This window comes from Octopus sinensis, linkage group LG24 (assembly GCF_006345805.1).
Source record: "Octopus sinensis linkage group LG24, ASM634580v1, whole genome shotgun sequence".
Taxonomy (NCBI): domain Eukaryota; kingdom Metazoa; phylum Mollusca; class Cephalopoda; order Octopoda; family Octopodidae; genus Octopus; species Octopus sinensis.
The window spans coordinates 10,946,159-10,956,322 of NC_043020.1; the positions used below are offsets into that span (position 1 = coordinate 10,946,159).

General features: G+C 42.0%; 1 protein-coding gene across 2 annotated transcripts in view; it reads right to left on the reverse strand.

Annotated features, from left to right (window-relative positions):
• The window catches only part of LOC115223903, a 117,918-nt gene that overhangs the window by 74,795 nt on the left and 32,959 nt on the right, over positions 1 to 10,164 (reverse strand). The gene's annotated exons all lie outside the window — the stretch shown is intronic.

The window sequence follows — 10,164 nt, forward strand, 5'->3', positions numbered from 1 at the left end:
CGAAAATACATGTTTCCCATGAAAGCCAAGTACGACTGTTAGCTCACACGGACAGGGCAAATAAAAAATAACAAGAATACAGATTATTTTGGGACAAATTGTTTCGCTATCAATGAATTAAATGTAATTATAATATAATGAATTATAATATGTTATAAAATATTATAATAATCCAGGTTTCTCGTAGCACTAGGCCACTTGGTGTGGAATAAATATACTATTAAATTAGTATCTAATTCTCTCACCCTTATTAATTAATTATAATTATGATGCATTTATTTCTAAATGCTGTATTTGTTTCCGTGAGTGTTGGTGCGCTGTTGGTTGGGGCATTTTGAATTATAACGTCGGATGTAATCAATTGAACCACACGCGTATTTATCGTTATGGTAAAACCTGGCGTGTGATTGAGTGGATTTCATCCAGATAGTCTTGGCTGACGAGCTACAAATGGATTATTGGAAGTATATTACATTTAATTCATTGATAGCGAAACAATTGTCCCAAAATAATCTGTATTTTTGTTATTTTTTATTTGCCCTGTCGTGTGAGCTAACAGTCGTACTTGCTTTCAGTGTCCGCATCCGTGTCTCCTGTCGTGAGGTAGGTTCATCTGGGACTCCCAACAAGAAGAGATCCAGTTTAGTTTTAAAAAACCCACATCCACACCATGTAAGTCTCTCAGGCATTTAGGGAGGATGTTAAAGAGCTGTGGTCCTCTGAAACCCAAGCTGTTGCAGTATCTGGACCTGTATTTTGATGGTGATGTTGGAATCCTTGGCACCACGCAGCGGCGCCCCGTTCTGCGGTTGGAGTAACTTTGAATGCCAAAGTTTGGGACAAGACCCTCCAGGATTTTCCAGATGTATATCACTGCATATCTCTCCCGCCTCCGCTCCAGGGAGAAGAGGTTTAATACCTTCAGTCTTTTCCCAGTAGCTGACATTTTGCATTGAGACGATTTTCTTTGTGTAGCTTCTCTGAGTTGCTTCGAGTTCTGCTGTTTGTTTTATATTGTGTGGTGACCAAAGTTGGGAGCAGTAGTCCAAACGGCTGAGGACAAATGTTTTCCATAGGACCATCAGTGTCTCCTTCTCTCTTGTTCTGAAAGTTCGGAGAATCCATCCAGCTAGCCGTCTGCATTTTATCACCAGATTAGCAATATGCATTTGGAAAGATGCATCATTGCTCATGTCAATGCCCAAGTCACGCACTGATTTTGACTCAGGGATTGCAATTCTTCCTGGACCAGTGTATCCAGTCTTCACGTCATTTACCTTTGTGTGCCAGTAGGGCAGGGCCTGGAACTTACCTGCATTAAACTGCATGTTGTTGTCCTCATATATATATGTATATATATATATGTATATATATATATATATATATGTATATATATATATATGTATATATATATATATGTTTATATGTATATATATGTATATATATATATATGTATATATATATGTATATATGTATATATATGTATATATATGTATATATATGTATATATATATATATGTATATATATATGTATATATGTATATATATGTATATATATGTATATATGTAATATATATTTATATATGTATATATATGTATATATATATATATATATATATATATATATATGTATATATATATATATATATATATATATATATATGTATATATATATATATATATATATATATATATATATATATATATATAATATATATATGTAGCATCGAACTCCCTTGATGATCAATGCCACGTATCAGAGGTGGTTCACAAATTAGTGTAGCTCATTCAGTGGTGGTGCCCCAGCATGGCCCCATATCGGAGAGCCTGCTGATCGACGCGATTAACTTCGCTAGGACGTTCTCCACCATCACCGAGGCCGAGCAAGATGTGATCCTCCATGCACGTAAGACTTTTCTTTTCCACGACGGATCCCACTGGATCAACAAAAAATCTGTGAGCCCCTTCGACGTCAGCATGGGTGCTAGCGACTCGGCTGAAATAAATGACCTTGTGGGCCTTTTCATCCTCCATAGGCTGAAAACCCTATTCACAGGCCTCTCCGGTGGTCTTTACCGCGATGATGGCCTTTTTGCCCTCCACAAAATAAACCCCATGACCACGGATGGGTTCTGGAAAAACCTTTACACTTTTTTTAAAAACTTAGGCCTTAGGATTACCTTAGAATCCAACTTAACGAAAGCTAACTTCCTTGACGTTACCCCTCGACTTAAAAACCTCACTTATTACACGTACCATAAACCAATGAATCCCTTAGATATATAGACATTAATTCTAACCACCCCAAAAATATATTAGACAACCTAGTGAAAAGTGTCTCAATTAGAATATCTAGCCTGTCCGCTACTGAAGATATCTTAACGCCGCAGCCCCCTATTACAACGAGGCCCTGGCCCGCAGTGGCTTTAAAGATAAGATCACCTACAGTAGCATAGCCCCTAGCCAACCCAGGAAAAAAGGCGAAGACACATTAGCTGGTACAACCCCCCCCCCCCTTCAACCGTGAGGTCGCTACACCTGTAGCTAAAATTTTCTTCACTCTCCTACAAAAACACTTCCCCCCCAACATAAGTACTATAGAATCCTAAATAAGAACACCATTAGACTCTCCTACTCCACCACGCCCAATCTAGCCAGGAACCTAGCCAACAATAACGTGAAAAACTTAATAAATCTACTTTTTCCGAGGCCCATCCAACATCCGAAAGCAATTGCAACTGCCCTGATAAACCACTTGCCCCCTCAACAACAACTCGTCTACACATGCGAGGTACGATCAGGCCCCGATGATGAAAAGAAAATCGTACATCGGAATGACGTCAAACAGCTTTAAGACTCGTTGGTACGCCCACACACATTCGTTCCGGCGACCTGACAAATCTAACCAAACTACTCTCGCCGCCCACATCTGGTACCTTAAAAGGAACTCCATCCCCTTCAAGATCACGTGGAGACTACTACAGAGGGCGCGTTCGTACACAGGAGGCCATACCTGCTGTGACCTTTGCATTTCTGAGAGCCTGGAGATCTTGTTCGCCAAAGGCCCTCTCCTCAACAAGATCTCGGAACACTCCCCAAATTGTATGCACAAATTTATGCAAACTACAAAAACTACAGACCCACCCGGCAACCCGATGACGACACCCCCCACCCACAAACCCCCCACCCCACCGTTCCCTCAACACCCCCAATTACCTTCTCTCCTAAGACTATTCACATATTGTATGTGTACACATGTATATATGTATAGATATGTATGGGTGTAGGTATGGATATAAGTATGTATGTGTGTGCGTGTATTTACATACGTGTGTGTATGTATGTATGTATATGTGTATATATATGTATGTGGATATATATATATATATATATATATATATATATATGTACGCTTGTGTGTTTATGTATATGTAGGTATGTAGATTTATGTGTAGTGTTGTATGTATGTATATATTTGTAAATAGGTATACATGTGTATGTTTATATGTATGTATCCGTCTGTATGATGGGTAATTGCACATATATATATTTATTATTTTATTTGAGTATGCATGTATGTATATATGTATATGTTTGTATGCATGTATGTATTTATGTATATATAGATGCGCGTGTGTGTATGCGTATGTGTATTGGTATATATATGTGTATTTGTGTGCGTTCGCGTGTGTATATATATATATATATATATGTGTGTGTGTGTGTGTGTTGGTGTGTGTATGTGGTATATGCCTGTATACCTCTGTGTGGATGTATGTATGTATATGGGTGTGCGTACGGATGTATATGTATTGTATGTAGATGTGTGTGTATGTATATGTATGTGTAGTATATATATATATACATGTGTGTATATATGTGTGGTGTATATATGTGTGTATATATGTATGGGTATATATGTGTATATGTATGTATGTGTATGTGTGTATATGTATGGACTTGTTGGGTTTCTTTTTTATATATGTAGATAGATGTGTGTGCGTGTATGTGCGTAGATATGCGTATGTGTATTAGTATGTGCATGTGTATATATATGTGTATGTATATGTATAGATATATGGATGTATGTGTATGTAGGTATGTATATGACTGGTGTAGGTATATATGTGTATGTATATGTAGGTATATGCGTGCGTGTATGTATATATATATATATATTATAGTTTACTCATTTGATAAATATAATTGTGTAATAAGAGGCAAAGTTCATTCCATTTACATCCTAGATTTGGAAATATTTTGTGACTTCTGATCTATGTCCCTGCCATAGAACAGATTACATGATGTTGAGATTCCATGTGTGACATCCAACTCTGTAGGATACAAGATTCAGGTTTAATTCTGTTTTCAGAACCATAAAGAGATAGGTGAAAAGGGAAAATAAAAAATCCAAACTAGATGGGAAATGGGGAGTATATGATATGCTAGAGAAATAAGCTGTAAAGGTAGTGCTCAAGGTTACATATCAGGAGATAGTAGGATTATGGTGAAAGGAGAAAATACATGAAGATGGAGAACATGATGTTGGACATCATGCAGGCTTACCATTTGACCTCCATTTTTTGCATTGCTGTTCTTATCCAACAAAGGGTAAAATTAATTAATTAAGAAGTAATCAATAATTTCACCAAGTAGATTTCAGCATGAAAAAGGACCATTTCACGGTAAACTTAAGTAATACTTTATAATTAGGGTTCAGCAAAGATATGCTTTACCACATACCGAAGTTTGGAAATAGTTTTTCTGGGAGTTCCTTTTTAAAGTAGAAGAAATAGCTAAGGTTTTTTGGCTGCTATTTCTAAACTTTGGTATGTGGTAAGGCATATCTTTGCTGAACCCGAATTCAAACTGTTGCTGACTTCCTACGAAAAATGAATCCAAGTTAAGCAATCTAAATTTAATTTCATCCCGTACCTACCTACTTATCTATCTGCAATTGATCTGATCTTTTAGTTAGCCCTGTTTTATCTCTATTATTATTGTTATGACTTGTGTAATGCAGCCTCACGCCTCGTGTTTTTATAATGTGTACATATAATTCTATAGTTCATCTTAATTATATATCGTTGTCTCATGTCTTGTGTTAAATATATATTTAATCTTATAGCTTGCCCCTAATTTTATCGATCCGTCTCACGCCTCGTAGATATAGAATAAATGTATTTATAATTTATAGCTCTTTATCACTCACGCTTCTCCCATAGATTAGGCAAAATTTAGGTATTTATACCAACTAATAACTATTTCTCTCCTAAGAAAGGAATGGCTGCCGGTTTTCGCGGTGCACCCGCCCTCCCACCCCCTCCACCGGTACAGGAAGTCCTGAATTTTCCATCCTTGTCTCCCTTGTACACTTCAAAGTCTTAACGCCACCCCACCTCCTTCCATAAAAGGTAGTGGTCATTCATTGCAAGATATGTTTAGTGTTGTGTACGCGGCTTGAACTTAAGTTCTATTGTTTGTCTATGAATCCTGCCAAACGCGAGTTTTCTTTTCAGGTCCATGACGCTACTAGGGCCAATACCACCCCCACCCCCACCCTCAGGGTTGGCACCCTCAACGTTGGCACACTGAAAGGCAGATCTGGCGAGATCGTTGAATTGCTTGAACGGAGGTGTGTTGATATATGCTGCATTCAAGAAGTGAGGTGGAGAGGAGGTTCTGCTAGGTTCCTCACAGGCAAAGGACAGAGGTACAAGATTTTCTGGGCTGGGAATACTGACGGGGTCGGGGGTGTGGGCATGCTTATCGCCGAAAAATGGGTAGATAGGGTAATCGAGGTAGTCAGAGTATGTGACAGAATAATTAAGATTAGATTAGTGCTCCATCATAGTTTAGCAACTATTATATCGGCCTATGCCCCTCAGCCAGGGCTACCTGATGGACAGAAAGACTGTTTCTATGACACCCTACTGCAGACCACATCATTGACGAACGACAGGGACCTTCTCTTTGTAGCTGGTGACTTCAATGGGCATGTTGGACGATGTGCTGGGGGATTCCATGGCGTGCATGGAGGCTACGGTTATGGTTCCCGCAACGAGGAGGGAACCAGGCTGCTGGAGTTCTGCGATGCGAATAGTCTTATGGTTTGCAACACTAACTTCAGGAAACCGACAAGCCACCTGGTCACCTAGCGATCGGGCCGGCATACTAGCCAAATCGACTACATCCTTGCCAGAAAAAGGGAAAGGTGGCTGCTTATAAATGCCAAAAACCTTCCCAGGCGAAGAATGCACCCCACAACATAGACTGGTAGTTAGTGACTTTAGGATCAGGACTAAGAGGGTGACTAGAAGACGACCAACATGGAGAAGAAGGGTCTGGAAGCTTAAAGACCCTGCGAATGGACAGAGATTTAGAGACATGTTACTTGAAGCCTTTGACGAAATGGAAGGGGGTATAGCTACGCATGGGGTAGAAGACAACTGGACGCTTCTGAGGGACAACCTGCTGAAAGCCACTGACCAGATCTGTGGCTGGTGCAAAGTCCCCTTAAGACCCAAAATAACGTGGTGGTGGAACAATATTGTTGACAGGGCTATTAGACAAAAGAAACAGGCTTGGAAGGCCTGGAAGAACGGTGGTAGCAGGGAAGTGTATCAGACTGCCAGAAGGGAAGCTAGGAGACAGTCTATCTAGCCAGAGGGGAGGCAGATAAGGAAAAATTTGCCAATGTCCTGCGCCGTGAGGATGAAAGACTTGAGGTATTTCGTGTTGCAAGACAGTGTGTGAGAGAGAATCGTGACGTGGTAGGAGAGAAATGTGTTCGCAAGGATGACGGTTCACTTGCGCTAAATGAGGATGCAAAGAGAGAGGCTTGGAGACGCCACTATGAAAGGTTGCTGAATGAGGAAAATGATAGGATCAAGAGAGTCTGCCGAATGTCGCCCAACAGAGGACCAGCCATCCCGAGTTAACATTCCTTAGTAGATAAGGCAATTAGAAGCATGAAAACAGGGAAAGCCCCAGGCCCATCAGGAATTACTGCAGAGATGCTCAAAATATCTGGTAGTGTCGGCTATAGCTTAGTCACCCGTATAGTTAACCAGGTGATACACGAGGAGTCATACCCAATGACTGGTGTAGCAGCATAATAGTCAACTGCTACAAAGGTAAAGGCGACGCCCTAGATACAAATAACTACAGGGCATCAAAGCTGCTGGATCAGGTAATGAAGGTTACGGAGAAGGTTATAGCCCAATTAATTAGAGAGAGAGTTAGCTTAGATGATATGCAGTTTGGGTTCGTGCCAGGGAAAAGTACTACTGATGCTATATTCCTGGTAAGACAGCGGCAGGAGAAATACCTAGCCAAAGATAAGCCCTGTACCTGGCTTTTGTTGACTTGGAGAAAGCCTTTGACAGGGTCCCCCCCTATCCCTTATCTGGTGGTCAATGAGGAACTAGGGATAGATGAATGTTAGTGAGAGCTGTGCAAGCCATGTACAGAGACGCTGCTAGTAAGGTGAGGGTTGGCAACGAGTACAGTGAAGAATTCCGGGTAGAGGTTGGGGTCCACCAAGGTTCAGTCCTCAGTCCCCTCCTATTTATCATAGTCCTCCAGGCAATAACGGAGGAATTCAAGACAGGATGCCCCTGGGAGCTCCTCTATGCTGATGACCTTGCTCTAATTGCTGAGTCACTATCAGAACTGGAGGAGAAGTTTCATGTGTGGAAACAAGGATTAGAATCGAAGGGCCTTAGAATCAACCTAGCCAAAACCAAAGTCCTAATAAGTAGAAGGTGGACCAATCACAAACGACTTCAGGTAGATGGCCCCTGCTCGATCTGTAAAAAAGGTGTAGGTAGAAATTCTATAAGGTGCACCAAGTGTAAGCTATGGACACATAAGAGGTGCAGCAATGTCAAAGGAAGGCTAACTAGGAAAATAGTTTTGTGGCAGATGCTCAGGAGCAATAAACACTGGAAATGTGCAGAGACCAACTTCTACCACGTTCCAGGTAGACAAACTAGAAGTAGTTGATAGCTTCCGCTACCTAGGAGACAAAGTCAGTAGCGGGGTGGGTGTGCTGAAAGTGTAACTGCGAGAGTAAGAATAGCCTGGGCAAAGTTTAGAGAGCTCTTACCCCTGCTGGTGACAAAAGGCCTCTCGCTCAGAGTAAAAGGCAGACTGTATGATGCATGTGTACATACAGCCATGCTACATGGTAGTGAAACATGGCCGTGACTGCTGCGGATATGCGGAAGCTCCAAGAAATGAAGCCAGTATGCTCCGATGGATGTGTAATGTCAGTGTTCATAATCGTCAGAGTGTAAGTACCTTGAGAGAAAAGTTGAACCTAAGAAGCGTCAGTTGTGGTGTGCAAGAGAGACGGCTGCGCTGGTATGGTCATGTGACAAGAATTGGCTGAAGATAGTTGTGTGCAAAAGTGCTACACCCTAGCAGTTGAGGGAACCTGTGGAAGAGGTAGACCCGGGAAAACCTGGGTCGAGGTGGTGAAGCACGACCTTCGAACTTTAGGTCTCACCAAGGAAATGACTAGAGACCGAGACCTATGGAAGTATGCTGTGCGTGAGAAGACCCGGCAAGACTAGTCAGGCCATAACCCGTGGCCCCTACCAGGGACGTAGTCAGTCCACCTGTGCATACCTTCCTTCTTGTTACACTTGTGAAGACCTGTTGAGGCAAGTGAAAATCAAAACAAATCAAAATAGATGAACAACAATGGAATTTGTATCTTTGTGGTACCAGTGCCGGTGGCACACAAGAAAACCATCCGAACGTGGCTGTAGCCAGTACCGCATTGACTGGCCTCCGTGCTGTGGGCACATAACAAACACCATCCGATCGTGGCCGTTCGCCAGCCTCATCTGGCACCTGTGTCGGTGACACATAAAAATACCATCCGAAGACCCGGCAAGACTAGTCAGGCCATAACTCGTGGCCCCTACCTGGGACGTAGTCAGTCCACCTGTGCATACCTTCCTTCTTGTGACACTTGTGAAGACCTGTTGAGGTAAGTGAAAATCAAATCAAATCAAATCAAAATAGATGAACATCAATGGAATTTGTATCTTTGTGGTACCAGTGCCGGTGGCACACAAGAAAACCATCCGAACGTGGCCGTAGCCAGTACCGCATCAACTGGCCTCCTTGCTGTGGGCACGTAACAAACACCATCCGATCGTGGCCGTTCGCCAGCCTCATCTGGCACCTGTGTCGGTGGCACATAAAAACACCATCCGAAGACCCGGCAAGACTAGTCAGGCCATAACCCGTGGCCCCTACCTGGGACGTAGTCAGTCCACCTGTGCATACCTTCCTTCTTGTGACACTGTGAAGACCTGTTGAGGCATGTGAAAATCAAATCAAATCAAAACAAATCGAAATAGATGAACATCAATGGAATTTGTATCTTTGTGGTACCAGTGCCGGTGGCACACAAGAAAACCATCCGAACATGGCCGTAGCCAGTACCGCATCAACTGGCCTCCTTGCTGTGGGCACGTAACAAACACCATCCGATCGTGGCCGTTCGCCAGCCTCATCTGGCACCTGTGTCGGTGGCACATAAAAACACCATCCGAGCGTGGCCGTCTGCCATCCTCGTCTGGCACCTGTGTCGGGGCACATAAAAAAACACCATCCGAGCGTGGCCGTTCGCCAGCCTCGTCTGGCACCTGTGTCGGTGGCACATAAAATCACCCACTACACTCTTGGAGTGGTTGGCGTTAGGAAGGGCATCCAGCTGTAGAAACTCTGCCAGATCTGACTGGCCTGGTGCAGCCTTCGGCTCCCAGACCCCAGTTGAACCGTCCAACCCATGCTAGCATGGAAAGTGGACGTTAATGATGATGTATGTTATATGTGTTTGTAAGTCTGGTTGTTTTTGTTATGTATTTGTCTGAATATTTTTTTGTTGTTGTTATTAGTATTATTATTATCATTGTTATTATTATTGTTGTTGTTGTTGTTGTTGTTATTATTATTATTATTGTTATTATTATTATAATTGTTATTATTATTTATCATTATAATTGTTGTTGTTGTTATTATTATTATTAGGGCAGCAAGCTGGCAGAATCGTTAGCCCGGCAGGCAAGATGCTTTGGGGTATTTTGTCTGCTACATTCTGAGTTCCACTGAGCTTGACTTTGCCTTTCGTCCTTTCGGGGTCAA